A 16,628-nucleotide genomic window follows, 5' to 3' on the forward strand; every position below is an offset into this window, starting at 1 on the left:
CACATGAGTTATAGATGTGTATATGGTGTTTTCATGTTCCTTTTATGCCCAGTGTCCAGGTTCATTGATACAATGAAAATCTCATGTGTCCTGCTTTCCAGGAGACCTACTACCGCACTGTTACAGTACGTCTGCTACATTGCATTGATGTTTCAGTTATTGCCATTGTTATCTTACTACCATTGCACAGTGCTAATCTATCCTGGTACTCTTAGGAATGTCTGTGCTGCTGTTCTAATGCCAGCAACATCAGACCTGTAGAAGTAAATTCTTCCTCTTTCTTTCTTTCTTTCTTTCTTTCTTTCTTTCTTTCTTTCTTTCTTTCTTTCTTTCTTTCTTTCTCTCTCTCTCTTCTTCTTCTTCTTCTTCTTCTTCTTCTTCTTCTTCTTCTTCTTCTTCTTCTTCTTCTTCTCTCTCTCTCTCTCTCTCTCTCTCTCTCTCTCTCTCTCTCTCTTTTGAGACAGGGTTTCTCTGTGTAGCTCTGTGCCTTTCCTGGAACTCACTCTGTAGTCCAGGCTGACCTCAAACTCACAGAGATCTGCCTGGCTCTGTCTCCCAAGTTGGAATTAAAGGTATGCACCACCACCGCCTGGCCTCTTCCACTTTCTTATGAATGAACATCATAAGACAATACTTTTGTACTACACTGCTTTTTGCAAATATGCTGTTGAGTTTATTGTTTTAAATCTAAATGCTTGTGTATCCCGAAAAGGTCATTATATACATCTTGAGTTATAGATGCATAAGTGATGCTCTCTAGTTACTTTTGTGTTCAATGCCTATCCAGATGCACTATCATAATAAAATTTACACCTGCTCTGCTTACCAGTGAATGCATCACCAGTTCTGTTACAGTGCAACTGTGTGCCTTGCATAGGTATTGCAAAGCTCTTGCTATTGTAATCTTACTTCCGTTTGTACTGTGTGCCTATCAGTCCCAATGCACATAGGAGCTGTTGCAACGATGTTTCAATGCAGGTAGTTTCAGAACTGTACAAGTAAATGCACCTGCTTTGTTGTTGATGTACATTAGATTATGCTACAATAGTAATATATTGGTTTTTGCAAATATACCATTATACAGTGAGTTAGGCATTCATTGCATGTGTTTTACAAAGATGCCATTTTGTAGTGCATGAGCTATAGACACATTCATGGTGTTGACCTATTCCTGTCATGTTCAAACAGTGTCCACGTCTACTGCTGTAATAAAAATCTGCCTTCCAGTGAATCTATCACCACTTCTGTTACAAGACAACTCTGGGAGGAGTGTTGGTTTTTCAAAGCTCTTACCCTTGTAATCCTACTGTCATTTAAACTGTGTGTTAATCAATCCCTGTGGTACCCTTATGAATGTTTGTGCTGCTGTTGTGATGCAGGCAACTTCAGAGTTGAACAGATAAACCCGGCTTCTTTGTTATAAATGCACAACACAACACGCTACATTTCTACTACACTGGTGTTTGTAAATATGCCATTGTGCATTGCTTTAGGCACACATGTGTGTGAGTCAGAGAAGCCACAGTAAGTGGCTTGTTATAGATGCATCTGTGGTTCTCTTCCGTCCCTTCATGTCCAGTGAATGTCCAGGTGCACTGCTATAAGAAAAATCTCATGTTCTTGGCTTTCCAGCGAATCCATCACCACTTCGGTGACAGTACAACCGTGTGTGTTGCTTTGGTATTGCCAAGTCCCGCCATTGCCATCATACTACCATATGCACTGTGTGCTTCTCAATCCAGGCTGGTTTAGGAACATCCGTGCTGCTGTTGTGCGGACACTGCAGAGCTGTACGAGCAAACCTGTCTGCTTCTTTGTAAGTGATTAGTGATAGTGTATTAGCTTTTGCACATACACCATTGTGCAGTGTGTTAGGCGTATCTTCATGTGTTTTGGAAAGAGGCCGTTGTGTAGTGCTTGAATGACAGATGTGTATGCTGTCCTCTCCTATTCCATTCAAGTTCAACCAGGGTCCAGGTGCACTGCTATACTGACAATTACATGTGTTTCCCTGTCCAGTAGATCAATCACTTCTTCTGTTGCAGTAGAGAATCATATTGATGCAATGGGATTACAATGTTCTTCCTCTTTTAAATACTATAGCCATTTTTTCCCTATGTTCTTCACCATCCTGAGGGACATAGGAACACACAAGCTGTGGTTTTGGTATAAGCAGCTTCAGAATTATATGAGCAAACCTGCCTGCTTCCTTGTGAGCAGAATTTAGATCCCCTGCAGTAGAAGTGTGTTCATTTTTACAAATACGCTATCATGCACTGTTTTGGTCACATGTGGGCATGTTTTCCAGAGATGCCACTGTGTAGTGCTTCAGTTTTAGGTATGCACGCTTTGCTCTCGCTTCCATTCTTGATCAGTCGGTGTGCTGGTGCCATGCTGCAGTGAGACTCTCACGTGCTCCGCTTTCCTGTAAACCAGGCACCACTTCTGTTGACAGTACGTCTCTGTGAGGTGCGCTGGTATTACGAAGTTCTTGCTGTTGTAGAAGTACTACTGCTTTCATTATGTTCTTACCAATCCCGGGACACTTAGGGACAGATTGGCTGCTGTTTTCATGCAAGCAACTGCAGAAAATATGCCACTGCCCACTTTTTGGTCACACTTGTGCATGGTTTCCAAAGGTGACACTGTGTGGCGTTTCAGTTGTAGATGTGTATGCCATGGTGCTCTTCTACTCCATTCATGTTCAACCAGCATCTTGGGGCAATGCCACACACGTCACCTCATGTCCTCCTCTTTCCTGTAAGTCAACCGTGTCTTCTGTAGGAACTGCTGCACTACACTATTCTACTCATACACTTCTGGGTGAGAAACATGTCTGCTTCCTTGTAAACGGGAGATAGGCTGCACAGCGTTTTAGTCACATGTACATGTGTTTTCCAAAGGTGTGACTGTGTGCTGCTTCAGTTACAGGTTCCTGTGTTGTGCTCTCCCATTCCATGCCTGTTCAGTCAGTGTCCAGGTACAACATTACAAAAGTAATCTCATGCCTCCTGCCTTCTTGTAAATCAGCCACCATCTGTGTTACAGTACATCTCCATTGAGTTGCATCAGTCTGACAAAGTTCTTGCTGTTGTAAACGTGCTACCATTTTCATTGTTTTCTTAACCATCCTGGTCTACGTGGGAGCCTGGTACTGCTGTTCTGATGCAAGCAACTTCAGTGCTCAATGGGTAAACCTGTCACCTTTATTATAAGCAGAAGTGAGATTTCACGGTAGTAGAAGTACATTAGTTTTTGCAAATATGTCATCTGCAGTGTTTAAGTCACATGTGAGTGTCTTTTCAGGGGTGCTACTGTGTAGTGCTTCAGCTATAGATTCAAATGTTATGCTCTCCCACTCCATTCAAGTTCAAATGGGGTCCAGGTGCACTGCTGTAATGGTAATCTCATGTGCTCTCATTTCCAGTAAGTCAACTGAGTCTTCTGTACAATACAGAATTATATTGGTGCACTAGTATTACAAAGTACTTATTGTTGTAAAAGTAATGTTATTTTCACTGTTTTCTTAGCAATCTTGGTGCACATAGGAACATACATACATGCTGCTGTTCTGATACAAGCAACTTTGACGTTCTATGAGTTAATCCATCAGCTTCATGGTAAACGAAGTTTAGATGTTGTTGCAGCAGAAATACACTGGGAATGGAAGAGGAGAGCCCTGTGTACATATCTATAACTCAAGCACCAATCAATGACGACATCTTTGCAAAACACAGGTACATGTGGCTTAAATACCACACAATGGCATATTTGCAAAAGCAATGTACTATTACTGCAGCAAATTTAAATTCCATTTATTAAAAAAAAAGGAGTACAAGTTTACTGGTAGAACTCTAAAGTTTCTTGCATGAGAACAGCAGTAAATGCATTCTCATGTGGACCAGGATTAAGAACAGAGCGAAAAGGGCAGCACTTTTAGAACAGCAAGAACTTTGTTATACCAATGCACCTCACAGAGATGTACTGTACTGGCAGTTGATTTACAAAAAGCAGAGCACATGAGATTATTATTTCAGCAATACAACAAGATGCTGATTGAACACCAGCGGAATAGAAGAGTGTGGCATATGCCTCCATAAGTGAAGCACTACACAGTGGCATCTTTGGAAAAACATGCAGAAATGTGGCTAAAACATCACACAATGGAATATTTGCAAAAGCCATGGTACTAATACTGCAGTGAGTTCTAAACTTCCTTCACAACAGGCCATAGGAGTTAACACATACAGCTCTGAAGTTGCTTGCATCAGAACAGCAGCAAGCGTGTTCCTAAGTGGATCACAATTGTTAAGAACACAGGGGGAAAGGTAGTATGCTTACAGCCTGAAGAACTTTGTTATACAAATACACAAAGAGCTGTACTGGAGCAGAAGTGGTAATAGATGTACAAGAAAGCAGGGTCCATACGATCATTGTTTTAGTACTGTGCCAGGTCACTGGTTGAATGAGAATGGAATAAAGGAACTCAGCATAAGCATGTGCAAGTGAAGAAGTATATAGTGAAATCTTTGGAAAAACATATCACACAATAATGTATTTGCAAAAAACATTGTACTTCTACAGCGGTTGAGATCTAATCCCAGTTTCCAAGGAAGCAGACTGAGACGTTTGCTTGCCTCAGAACAACTCTGAAGTTTCTTGCTTCAGAACAGGAACACTTATGTTCCCAAGTGGTCTTGGATTGCTAAGAAGAGTTAAAATGGATGCACTTTCACTAAAGCTAGCATTTTGTTATACAAATGTACTGAAGCACCATGCGCCCGGCATGCACAGTTCTGCATCAGATCCTATACACTCACATTATGTCTGCCAGGTTAGTGATTTTATAGGATTCCTGAGTATGTGAATGAGTGGATCTCCGGTGCTTGTGCTTTCTTTTGCATTTTTTTAAATCTTCTGTTGATTTGTCTAGTCCAACTTTGATGTGATTTATCTTATTATATATGTATATATACATATATAACATTATATATTATTATGTATATATATATACATAATGAATGAATGACTGAATAAATGAAAACCTAGCCACTAGGGTAAAGGTTAACAACTGAGCTGCTGGGAGAGGGAAAATCAGCTTTCTCCAATGGAGTGACAGTGTATCAACCATTCCAGTGCAGGCCTCCTGTTCAGGAGTAGTTAACCAGCATATAGTGGACTCTACAGTGTTTTTTGTGTGCTTTTATTTGGGTATAATTTGGTGAGGTTTTTTTGTTTGTTTGTTTGTTTCATTTTGTTTTGTTTTATCTTCTTTTCTTGAATGGGGTATTATTATCTTGGTTTGGTTGTTTTTTTGTTTTTTTTTTTTTGAAAAAGAAAAAGTTGGGTGGGTGTGGAGGGATCTGGAAAAACTTGAGTGAAGGGAAGAACATGATCAAAATATATCTGAGTTTAAAAATTGTCTTAAATAATAAAAAAATATAATAATAAATGAGTTTTTAAAAGAACAGTGAAATGCTAGTATTTTACAACAGCAAAAACTTCATCATACCAATGCACCTCACAGAGCTGTACTGTAACTGAAGTGGTAATTGATTTAAAAGAAAGCAGAGCACATGAGATTAGTATTGTAGCGCTGCACCAGGACACTAATTGAACAAGAATGGGGTGGGAGGGCACAGCATGAGCATCTGCAACTGAAGCACTGCACAGTGGAATCTCTGGAACACACAGGCACAAGTGACTAAAACAGCGTATAATAACATATTTGTAAAAAACAATGTACTTCGGCTGCAGCAAATCGAAATCCCTTTTACAACAAAGCAGACAGTTTCACTGCTACAACTCGGAGGTGGCTTGCATCAGAACAGTAGCGCACTCATTCCTGAGTAAAGCCGGTTTGTTAAGAACACAGAGAAAACGGTAGTACTTTTATGGCAGCAAGAATTTTGTTATATCAATGCACCTCACAGAGGTGTACTGAAACAGACGTAGTGATTGATTTATGAGACTAATGTTATCACTAACCAAGACACAGTGGCATCTTTGGAAGACCCAAGCACTTGTGACTAAAACATCCCACAGTGACATATTTTTGCAAAAACCAGTGTACTTGAAATGCAGCGACATCTAAATCCTGTTTACAATGAAGTATACAGGCTTACCTATATATCTCTGAAGTTGCTTACATTAGAACAGCAGCACCTTTGTGCCTAGGTAAAGTAGATTTGTTAAGAACACAGCGAACATGGTGGGACATTTACAGCAGCAGGAACCTTGTCATACCAATGCACCTCACAGAGATGCACTGTCCATAAGTGATGAGTGATCTACAAGACAGCAGAGCACGTGACAGTATTACTGTAGCACTGCACCAGAACAGTGATTGAGAAAGAATGGAATAGAAAAACTCAGCATAAGCATCAAGAACTGAAGCATTACTCAGTAGCATCTATGGAAAACACACGCACATGTGTCTAAAACAGCACAGTGTTGTATTTACAAAGACCAATGTGCTTCTACTGCAGTGAAATATAAACCCTGTTTTCAATGAAGGGGACCGGTTTATTCGTACACCTCTAAAGTTGTTTGCATCACAACAGCAAGACAAATGAATCTTCCTAGATAAAGAACAAAGTGAACACTCCTGCCAGAGAAGCAGGTAGGCTAACTGCAGATCTTTATCTCTCCCTCTGCTTCTAAAAGCCCAAATCTCCTGTCGTTCCTAGCTCTTCAGCAGAACAATGGCTGCTGCCTCCCTACCCCTCCTGCATCCATCTCAGGTGGATCACACACTTCTTCCCTTCTGAAATGACTTCTACACATACTCATTGCTTTGTCCCAGCCCCCAACTCCAGCAGGGGCTTCCTGGGAACCCACAGGCCACTCTGACCATGGAAGCAAGTAGGCTAACTATAGATCTTCCACTCGCCCTCCACCTCTCCAAGTGCAGTCTCCAGGCTCATCCCCAGCTCTTTAGCAAACCTTCTGCTGTGGCCTCTCCTCACACTCTTGACCTCTAACTCATGGGACTAACTAAGCAGAATCCTGGTGGAACACCCAGCTTTCCTTTCTCTTGTGAAGCCAGTCCTTCCCCATTTCTAAGTCTCAAGTCCCAATATCCTGAAATAAATTTTAATTGGAACTGCCAGTACCCACATCTATCAGGACCCAGGAAAATATTTCCTACAGGCAACACACAGCCACCACACTCTCCTAAAAATCAGAGAGGAAACAAAAACCAAGGAACTAAACACCCACCCAACAAAGACAATACCAGACATCAGCTCCTAGAATTACAATCATCCCAAACCCAGATACATAGATACCAGAGTATAAATGCAATCAATAACAGCCAGGAATATGTTTCCACTAGAGCCTTGAAATTGTACCACAACAGGCCCTGAGTATTCCAACAAAACTGAAGCACAAGCAAAAGACCTCAAAACTGCCTTTCTGAATATGATAGAGGTCCTTAAAAAGGAAATAAATAATCTGTTAAAGAAATCTATGAAAACACAAACAATGGAAGGAAATGAATCAAACTGTTCAAGCCTTGAACATGGAAATAGAATCAATAAAGTTGTACTATAAAACTATAGTAATAAAACAGCATGATATTGGAATAAAAAACAGACATATTGATCAGTGGAAATGAACTGAAGACCCAGATATAAATGCACACCTTTTTTAAAGGAAGCCAGAAATAAATACACTTTTGAAAAAAGCATCTTCAACAAATGATGCTGGTCAAACTGGATTTCTGCATATAGAAGAATGCAAATAGATCCATACTTATCACCCTGCACAAAACTCAAGTCCAAGTGGATCAAAGACCTCAACATAAAACCAGACACACTGAACCTGATAGAAGAGAAAGTGGGGAATGGCCTTGAACGAACTAGAATAGGAGAGGACTTGCTGAACAAAACACTGATAGCCTAGGCACTAAGATCAACAATTAATTAATGAAACTGAGAAGCTTCTATGCTGGCAAAAGATATCCTCATTTTGATAAAGTGCCAACCTACAGAATGGGAAAAGATTTTTACCAACTACACATCTGATAGAGGGTTAATAATCCAAAACATATATAGATCTTAAGAATCTAGATATCAAGAAAACAAATAGCCCAGTTAAAATGGGGTACAGATCTAAACAGAATTCTCAATAGAGGAAACTCAGATGGCTGAACACTAAAAGAAGTGTTCAGCATCCTTGGCCATCAGGAAAATGCAACTCAATACTTTGAGATTTCATCTTATACCTGTTAGAATGGCTAAGATTTAAAAAAAAAAACAACAAAAAAAAAAAACAACAAAAAACAAGTGATAGCTCATGCTGTTGAGGATGTGGAATAAGAGTAACACTCATCCATTGCTGATGGTTGTGCAAACTCATAGAGCCACTATGGAAATCAATGTGGCCATTCCTCAGGAAGATGGCAATCAACCCACCTCAAGATCTATACTACTCTTGGGCATGTACCTGAAGGATGCTTCATCCTACCACAGAGACAATTGTTCAGTCATGTTCATTGCTACTCTAATAATAGCCAGAAATTGAAAACAACCTACATGTCCCACAGCAGAAGAATGAATAAAGAAAATGTGGTAGATTTACACAATGGAGTATTACTCAGTCATTAAAAAAAATTACATGAAATTTGCAGGCAAATGGATAGAACTAGAAAAACTTATCCTGGGTGAGGTATCCCAGACCCAGAAAGACAAACATAGTATGTATTTGCTTATATGCAGATGTTAGCTGTGAAGTCAATGATAACAATGCTCCAATTGATAGAATCACAGACAGTAGAAACAAAGTAAAGGAGTAGAGGTCACAGATAGATCTTGTTAGGAAAAAAAAATAGAATTGTTATGGAAGGTTGGGGAGGTGGCTGGAATGGGAGGATCAAGTCAGGAGGAGGAATTGGGAGGGAGTTGTGAGAGAGAATACTGGGAGAGATAGCTAAATCAAAGGGGTGTGTGAGGGGTTAGGATTGAAACCTAATACAGCAGAACCTTTCTAAAATAAATACATGTATGACAGTGATCTAAATTAAATCAAGTAGTGGGGAAAACAGAGTTCCCACTAGTTATCTCTTGTCACCTAATGAAGCATCCAGTACTGGGACTGTGTTACATCTAATTGAGTTGTTGGCCAAAGAGGCCCCATGAGAATCCCCCAAACAACACAGGCTACTACTGAAGACAACACCTGCACTGAACATGGAGATGTTGAACTGGTGCCTACATAGAATCTTCACCCTTCCATCCCAGCATCTTTGGTACAGGAAGGTACTCGACATGTTATCAAAAGAGAAAAATAAACACCAAGCCAGACACAAACCCTTTGATCTACCATGGTGTCCTGCCTACAAGATATGCTAGGGCAATGGTGGCCCAAAGCTTATATGAGAATAACCAACCAACAACTGATTTGACTGAAGGTCCACTCCATGAGATGCAACCAATATCTGACTCTGCTTGGGTGACCAAGAACCTGAGACTAGATAGTCCAGGGACCCAGGGTAAAATGAAATAATACTGGTCTTTTTTTAAAAAAAAAAAAAGAAGAAGAAGTAATGATAAAATGACACATAATGACATTCTGCTATACTCATAGATCAATGCCTTGCTCAGTCACCATCAGAGAAGCTTCATCCTGTAGTAGATGGGAACAAATATAGAGACTCACACCAGACATTATGCAGAGAGTGAGAAACTTTGGAACATATGCCTTTTTATAGGGCTCAATCCTGAAACTCCCCATTTTACAGCCTAGCTCATATCTAACCTCTTCCTTTGTTCGTTCTTTCTTCATACGGGTGAAATTTTAGATTTTTGGTGTTTTCCATGGGCTGCCTGTGGGCATCTCTGAGCCATCACAGTCTAGCCTCCTCTCTGCACAGGGATCCTACGCTATGTGTTATTGGCTTCACTCAACATGGCTCCATATGTCCTTCACCCTCTCATTATCCTCATGCTCCCAAATACTCGCATCATTACCTACATCAAGCCATCATTTCTGATGTGTTCCACTTTGGGGGCCATGGGCTCTGGATCACACTATTCCTTCTGCCTGGAAACTTTCTTGGATTTGGGGATTAAACTAAATCCAATTCAACTATCAACTTGTTCAACAAAGGTTTTCCAGATGCCTGTTAGATTCTGCCTTCTCTATGATTCCACCATCTTTTCTTGCACTTAAAAAAAATGATATTCACCTGGACCTGGTGGCTCATAACCTAAAATCTAAACACTTGGGTGGCTGAGGCAAGAGGATCTAGAGTTTGAGGTTAGTTGAATCACACAGTGACACTCACCACAATCCACTTACGTGTCAGCTTGTAGTCTTGCAGAGGGCAGGCCTCATATTGGAATAGTGTTTTATAGATAGGAGGTTCCCAATAAAAAATACTCCTTGAATGGGCTTTGAGAGGTGTTTACCCACCAACCCCACAGCTCCCCACAGTTTTCTTGAGTGTGAGCAGCAGGAAATATTGGAAATATAGGATTTAGATTGTGGAGATAAACAGATAAAAAATAAAGGATAGCCTCAAGAGGGCCTGGAACCTATGCCAATGGGCCCTGACTGTCTCTGCCTCAGGGTATTTATAGAGACGCCAAGGGGTGGAGCAAAAGACCTCCCCCCAGCACAGCCAAGTGCAGACCATCTCAGACACCTGTACTCAGGCCAGTGGTTCTAATCATCCTCTCTATGCAGACCTGCTGGGTAAAGCCATGAGGAACCTGAAAACGGGCTCCCTCGGGGCTTTTATAAATAAACCAAATAAAATAGTAACATCTTATATTTACTTGAATGATCCTTGTGCTGAGACAGTTCTGCAAGCTTTGCATTCCCCACAAAGCCCTCCCCACCAGCCTGTGAGGTGGCCTCTGCCACAGTGTACACGTAGAGGTGAGAAAATGAAGGCGTAGGAAGTTGATGAATTTGACTGAGGTCGTGAGCCAGCTAAGAGCTAGAGCTGGATTTGAAGCTCTGCCCCCTGTTTCCTGGAATGCAAGGATAAATGCTTGAGCTTTGCTGTGGTTTAATATGGTTTGAGTGTTCACCTTAAGGTTCATGTGCTAGAAGCTGGGTCCTAAGTGTGTGGGAGTTGAGGAGTGGAGCCTTCCTCAGAGAGAAATGGAAGGTGATTAGATCAAAGAATTGTCTCCTTCTGGGGGTGGGGTAATGTTGTTCTCAAGGATTTTAGTCAAGTACACGTTGATATAAAAAGTACCAATCTAGTTTCTGTCTCTCAGATGCAATCTCTTCACACATCTTCCAGCCATTGTGAAGCCATTTCTCAAGAAGTCATTGGCAGAGACCAAACAGATGTGGTCTCCTAATCCAGGTCTTCCAAACCTATAAACTAAATCCATTGTTATGGGCTACTCTTCTACAAGAATATGGGCTCTGCTGTCATGTTGCTGGAATACAAACCTGCCTCTTACAAGTGACAGCTGGTCACTGTGGCTCTTGAAGGTCTACAGAGCATGGTGCTACTGGACAACTACGATTTACTTAAGAATGAGACAAAATCAAACACCTAGAGCTCTAGCTCGCTCAGGCCTGGCATCCCAATAAGGAGGAGAAGTGACTGTTTTCAAGGATATGTGGGTTAAGTCCAGTGCAACCTGTGCTAGGCAATTCAGAGGCATTGGGCTTGCTTCCAGATCTCCTGGCAGCTCTGATACACTGAGGTCAGGTTTACACACAGCTGCTCACCTTGCACTAGGGTTGGGGAATCTGGCCAGTGGTTCAAACTCAGGAGCAAAGAGAATCTGTGACTGCCCTGGCCCTCCTAAGTAAATGTCCCTCTAGACTACACTACCCTTCTGATGGCATCCTTTAAGAGCTATTCCTGGACTCAAGGACAAATTAACTGTCCTTACCAGGCCTATGACCTGGGGTTCACAGTCAGGCTGTCAGTCCTGCAGCTGGGTATTCCATAGGATTGTCAGAAATACAGATGCTTAGGTCCCGGAAGCAGAGGCTGCATGCAAACAAGATCCTGGTGTTTCTCTTGCCTACTCTGGAGGAGGAGGCTCAATGTCTTCCTGCCACCTCCTTGAGATCACTCCCCTCCTGGTGTGGGTGTCTAATCCTGCAGTCCTGGTGCATGTCCCTGGCACATGTTTCCTGTGTTTCTGGACTGCTGAGCAGGAGACCTGAATTCACTTGGGTCCAGTGTCCAGCCACTACCATGCTGGCCCCCTCTGTGAAAGGGTGCAGACCTCTGGCTTTGCTGGGTGACAATTAGCCTGGTGGTTGACTGAGACCCACCAGAGGTGATCTTGGACGGAGGTCTGGATGGATGCACTGTTACTTCAGTAAGTGAGCTCTTCTCAGAATGAGTCCTAATTTTTTTTCCAGGTAGTTCCATTCCATAGTCCTGACTATGTTGGGAGCAGATGTGATGTCCTATCCTGTAGCTTGATTTTTTCGCCTTGCCCACAGTCAGGACAAATCTCTGTCACCCGCCAATCCCACAGCCGCTCAGACCCAACCAAGTAAACACAGACACTTATATTGCTTTCAAACCGCATGGCCGTGGCAGGCTTCCTGCTAACTGTCCTTATCTTGCTAACTGTGCTTTTATCTTAAATTGATCCATTTCCATACATCTGTACCTTGCCATGTGGCTGGTGGCTTACTGGCGTCTTCACATGCTGCTGGTCATGGCGGCGGCTGCAGCCTCTCTGGTCATTGCGGTGGCGGCTGCAGCCTCTCTGGTCATTGCAGCGGCTGCAGCGTCTCCTTCTGCCTTTCTGTCCTTTTTATCCTGCCTAGCCACGGCCGATCAGGTTTTATTTATTAACCAATCAGAGCAACTTGACATACAGACCATCCCCCAGCACAGCCAAGTGCAGACCATCTCAAACACCTGCACTCAGGCCCATGGTCCTAATCATCCTCTATACGGACCTGCTGGGTAACGCCACAAAGAACCTGAGAATGGGCTCCCACAGGACCTACAGAACATCCCACAGCACTTCCCCTTTCTTTTTTTTTTTTTTTTAAAAGGAAGGTTTTAACTTTTACACATCTCCAAAGTCAGCTTGGTATATTTGGGAATTTGGGTGTAGCTTCTCTTAACTACTTCCTGCTGGAGGGGGGCGCTGTATCTTATGGGGATGCAAAGAAAATTTTAGGATCATGGAGTAGTCCGTGAGACCGTATCGTCTGAGCCAGTTGCCCCGAAACGACTCTGGATGTTGGATCATCTGGGCCATGGTGTCATCGGAGACCTTTCAGGTGGTCTTGGCTGGTCAAACCTGATGTATCTTAATCTGGAACAAATCCATAGCCTCTGGCTTTCTGTAGAGACAAAAACAGAGTCTCCTTTCCAAAGTAACACATCCTTATATCCAAATTTTAAAGTCAAGATATCTTTAATATATACATATTGGTTTAACTCAACATCTTTTACGATCAAATGTTTTTCTGCAGTTAAAAATCCCAAAGACAATATAATCCAAACACTCTGTGTGATATCCATCTTTACATGGCTTATTTCCATCTTTACATGGCTTAAGGAGACGCTGCAGCCGCTGCAATGACCAGAGAGGCTGCAGCCGCCACCGCAATGACCAGAGAGGCTGCAGCCGCCGCCATGACCAGCAGCATGTGAAGACGCCAGTAAGCCACCAGCCACATGGCAAGGTACAGATGTATGGAAATGGATCAATTTAAGATAAAAGCACAGTTAGCAAGATAAGGACAGTTAGCAGGAAGCCTGCCACGGCCATGCGGTTTGAAAGCAATATAAGTGTCTGTGTTTACTTGGTTGGGTCTGAGCGGCTGTGGGATTGGCGGGTGACAGAGATTTGTCCTGACTGTGGGCAAGGCGAAAAAATCAAGCTACAAATTTCTGATCCTTGAATGTTATTATTATCAACTATTAGGATATAAAGAAATGAAAGCTAGTAGTTAGACATTATCATAGAACTTGTAGTCATATTAGATATGTTTTAAAATTGAGCAGAGATGTTTTAGACAGGTCATCTTCAAACCCTTCAGAGATCTACAGAATATGGCATTTAAAATGTTTTAATAACTTAGAAAATTTTTCTTTTTTGAGACATGTCGGCTCCTGGCAGTACCAATCTACTTTAGAGAAAATATGGGCATTGAAGAAACTGCCTGACAATGGAACAACTATATAATATTAGTATTGGTGGAATTATGCACCTTATCACTATGCTAATCCACATTTTAATATTTAAAAAGATAGTCAATTTAAGTGCCAGGATAACAGCTTTAGAAGATGTTGTTTCAAGTCGCGATCATAAGGTTGTAGAAAGAAAGCCTGTTTTCACACAGACACCCTTAATTTCTCCAATTAACAGTGAAGTTGTTTCAAATTGGGATCATAAGGATGTAGAAAGAAAGCCTGTTTTCACACAGACACCCTTAATTTATCCAATTAACAGTGAAGTTGTTTCAAATTGGGATCATAACGTTGTAGAAAGAAAGCCTGTTTTCACACAGTCACCCTTAATTTATCCTGTAACTGTACAGCAGGTGCCTGATCAAATGATGGCTACACAAAATAATTGGGCTCCAATTGAAATGTTGGATTTAAAAAGGTTTAAGGAGGCAATAGTATCTTATGGCATGCATTCCCCATATGTAAAGCAAATGTTAAACACTTGGTCAACATATAATAGGATAATACCACAGGACTGGCGGGACCTTGCACAAGGTGTTCTGGAACCCAGCCAGAGACTTCAATTTCTGACTTGGTTTAAGGAGGAGGCTAAAAATATAGAAAAACAATGGAGGGATAAAGGAATACAAGTTTGCCAGGATCAGCTTATGGGAGAAGGTCAATATGCTTCAGTACAAACACAATGTTTATATGATGTCCAAACCCTAATTTTATGTCGAACGGCAGCCTTGAATGCATGGGACAGAGTTGAGGAACCAGGAAAAAAATCTGAGTCATTTACAAAGGTGAGGCAAGGCCCAAAAGAGTATTCTGTTGTACAATGGAACAGCAGCTGAAAGCTCATGCCTCTCAAAAGTAGACTGGCATTTAATAGAGGGATGTGGAGAAGAAGAGGATGCTGAGATGAAGCCATATATACACAGCCAAGAAGTATGGACAGCTGAATTAAAAAACTGTCAACAATTTCCAGAAATTAAAATCCTGAATCATGACAGGACACTAGTGGAATTCAGGTGTTTCTGGTACATGGACTGTTCTCACCCAATGTGAGATTGAACTGTTGACCTTGTGTACAACCTACTTCACAAATGAGTCTGTCAGATACACTAAGCCTATAGGCTGAAGATGATGCCCCAACACTGTGGAGAAACCTCAGGTGACTGCCCAGGCAGCTGGCTGTTTCTGTCAACTTACAAATTTTTTGGAAGTTGCTTGTATACACTTCCTGTTTTTTATTTTTGTTAGCTAATATTATTTCCTTCTTGGGTCTCTGAGGGAGTTGAAGATTAGTTAGTTATGGTTGAAGATTAGTTACTTATAGTTGAAAAATTAATTAGGATAGAAAGTGCATTAGATACATCTTGGAATTACCAAAATAGGATAGATAATGGAATTATTTTCTCTGACTTGTCAAATACCTGTTTAGGTATTTATTATTTGTATATATTGTATATAGTTATTGTACTTTTGTGTATAGTTTTTCTTTTGTTAGTCATAACCTTTTGCTTTTTTTTATTAAAATAGAAAAGGGGAAATGTGGTGGTAATCTAATTATACTGAAATATGATTTTGATTGTATGTTAATAAATAAAGTTGTCCGGGGGTCAGAGCTATTAGAGCCATAGCAAGAGTGTGGCGGTGGTGGCCAGCCTTTAATCCCAGGGAGTGGTGGTAGAAAGCAAAAAGATATATAAGGCGTGAGGACCAGAAACTAGAGGCATTTGGCTGGTTAAGCTTTCAGGCTTTGGAGCAACACAGTTCAGCTGAGAGCTATTGGGATGAGGACACAGAAGCTTCCAGTCTGAGGAAACAAGACCAGCTGAGGAACTGGTGAGGTGAGATAGCTGTGGCTTGTTCTGTCTCTTTAAATAGACTAACAGACAGGAGAAGAAGCCCTCATTCGGGAAGCTGGGACACCGCAGGCGGAAGGGTGAGATTTTGGCTCTGAGCTCTGACCTCTCGGCTTTCTCTTTTGCATTATTTCTGTGTTTCTTATTTAATAAAACAGTTGGTTACATCCATACTATCCTGCCCATGAATTTGCTTCTTCTAAGGGAACAAACTCACACATTTCTGCAGAGAGCAGTTATGACATTTCTGAGAAAGGGGTATCAGTCAGGACAGCAGAAAGGCGCTATGCTCAGCCAAATCCCCCGCTCTCCAAGGAGGACTTGATAGTCTGTCACTTCCTTGGTGACCTGTGCTCTGTCCTGGTCACTATGCAGCAATGTAATAAAATACCAGATGCAAAACAACCTACCAGGAGACATAGTTTATTTTGGCTCATGGTTGGGTCTCTTGGCTCTGTGTTTCTGAGCCTGTGTTTAGGTAGAACATCATGGCAGAAAGGTGTGGCAGAGCAGGTCACTTCTTGGCACTCAGAAAGGAGTGAGACAGAAAGAAGAGGAAGGAAGAAGAGAAGGAAGATGACAACTCCTTTCTCTACCACTATTACTATATATATTATCTATTCTAGCTCTGCCCA

Source organism: Peromyscus maniculatus, chromosome 9, assembly GCF_049852395.1.
Source record: "Peromyscus maniculatus bairdii isolate BWxNUB_F1_BW_parent chromosome 9, HU_Pman_BW_mat_3.1, whole genome shotgun sequence".
Classification (NCBI taxonomy): domain Eukaryota; kingdom Metazoa; phylum Chordata; class Mammalia; order Rodentia; family Cricetidae; genus Peromyscus; species Peromyscus maniculatus.